The following is a 2500-nucleotide window of genomic DNA, read 5'->3' on the forward strand; positions in this document are numbered from 1 at the left end:
ACATGGCATATCTCACAACTTCACATCCACAACTCACCTGAACACCTAACATAGGACACTCAACATAGAATAATCAACACTAGATTGTCATGTTATGCTCATTATGCTTGGGTTTATATTGCTCTCGGTAATATTTCATATGAAGGACATTGGTAATATTTAATTTTTATTTTATTTTATTTTTATTTTAACAGGAAAATGGTCAATTGGGTAATTTTTATATGGTCAATTGGAAAAATTCGATGTACAGTGAGGTAAAGGAAGAAAAAAGGGGCATGTGGAAGAGAAGAGTTAAGGGAGCGATGCCGGAAAAATGTGTTCTTTATATATTCTTTGTTTGTTTGTTTTGGAAGTGAAAAATTTTCTCGACGCGATGAAAAATTTTTTTCGAGAGTGAAAAATTTTCATCTAAGCCGAGGACACAGAAAAAGGCGGGGCAAGGTAGACGTTAGAGAGAAGAATGCGCAGAGAGGATTTGTTTTTCTTCAGAAAAAAAGTGCCGTTAGAGCCGACGCGGTGTACGAGGGGAAGCCGTTAGGGCTTGGTCAGAGAGAGTGAGGATACGAGGTGGAGTGTGGATGAGAGTGTAGTGGAAGTGTGGTAGAGGTGTGAGGTGCGAAGTGCAAGTACAAGTGCGATGAGGTTGAGAAAATGTAGGAAAAATTAATTTTTTTGGAAAAAAGAAAAAGAATTGTTTGAGATAAAGTTTCCGTAACTTTAATAATGCGTTGATTTCTGTTTGTTTTTGGTTGGGAAGGTGCTAGCATTGATATCAATGCGATATTCTGACATAATTCAATTACTATAACACCACTTTCTCATATTTCACCTTGTTCTTGTTCTATTTCATCCGGTTTTTCGGGGTTCTCCGGTTTATTTCCTGTTTCTCCGGTTTCCCCCATTCTCCGGTTTCCTGTTTTGTCGACGTCGAGGTGAAAATTTTTCACTTTTGGTTTGCGTCGGTTTGCGTCGTTTTGAGGACGTACCAGGTGACAGGTCATGTGGGGCCCTGGGATGCCTGTTTGGAATTCCGTCGGGATTCCTGGAGGTAGTGCGGGACGTAGGTCACACGGGGGACCGGTGACAAAGCATGTGACGGGTGCTCACGGACGTAGGGCCCCGAGATACCGGGCTTCCGGGATTCCGGAATAGCAGCCAGTGACCGGTCATGTGCCGGGTCACTTGCAACGCTCGGCAGATCCCGGGCTCCACAGTCCACACCCACAGTTTTATGTCACACTTCACGCAACACATCACACCACTCCCGTCCACAGCTATATCTCGCGTTTTTCGCAACCCCTACAGTACTTTTTTATTTTTTTTTTATTTTTTTTAAAAAAAAGAGATTGCAGCACCTGAGTTTCGCGTATGGTCACCCACTACACTACTCGGTCAGGCTCTCACAAGCTTAACTACAGTTGATCGGACGGGAAACGGTGCTTTCTTGTGGATATGGCCGCAACCGAAAGGGTGTGAATATCCAAATAATATATCGACCTTAACAAGTGGGGGTGGGGGGTTTGAGGCCAGATTGGAGGGGATGTTTGTATGACAGCGTGTGGATGTTAAATACTGTACTAGGGCAACAAATATCGAAGAATTTAATGGTTATGTTTTTGAAGTTGTGGAGGGGCTGTAGAGGGGTCGTATGGGCGGATATGTAGTTGCGACCGGTGGTTTGGGCATGTTGGAGTGCCGTCACGGGTCCATTGATGTGTTCATGTGGTAAACAGAACTCGCTTTACTACCCTTGGTGTTGTTTCCAGCAGCAGGGGGTGCCGCTGTCATGCACCACTTTTCTTCATACCCCATTTTCCCACCCAAAACACCCCCCATCCACAACTTCCAACAACACCACTATACTTCCCCATCCATCCTTGATAATATCCGGGTATATCCGTCCAACATATCCCCCCGCAACACCGACTTTGGTTTGTTGATTAGGAAAGATGAAGTATGATATATGCTGCAAAATGCTAAAGTTATGTCGAAAACATTAAATTAAGATATAAAAAAAATACGAAAACTCGGAGGTGCCCGGAGTAGACCGGAAAAGGGTGGTAAATGTGGATTAGAGGTGTGTGAATATGGTTGTGTTGTTTGATTTGCTCCGACGTACGGTGCAGAAGACATATTTATTTATTAGCAGGTCCGAGGGTAGTGATGAGCAGTGAACATAGTGTGGAAGTGGGAAATCACAGTATATTAATTGATCAATTAATTAAATGGTATCTATAATATATACCCATGTTTTTATCTGTGTTGATTTCGGGCTGTGGGGGTGATTTTGCGGGCCTTGTGTGGGGACTTCCCCGCAGTCCGTGACACGTGACTACTTAAACTTCCCAAAATGGAAATGTAATGTGGTTACCCGGGTAGTCATGGGAGTCATAGGGGAGCGGGGGATCAGCCGGTCGGGTAAGAGTGATTTGGTCGGCCGGGTAGCAGTTTTTCGGGATGGCCGTCCGGGTACCACTTTTTCAAGATGTCCATCCGGGTA

Source organism: Nakaseomyces bracarensis (assembly GCF_045282275.1).
Source record: "Nakaseomyces bracarensis strain CBM3 chromosome Unknown Scaff5_0, whole genome shotgun sequence".
NCBI classification, from domain to species: Eukaryota; Fungi; Ascomycota; class Saccharomycetes; order Saccharomycetales; family Saccharomycetaceae; genus Nakaseomyces; species Nakaseomyces bracarensis.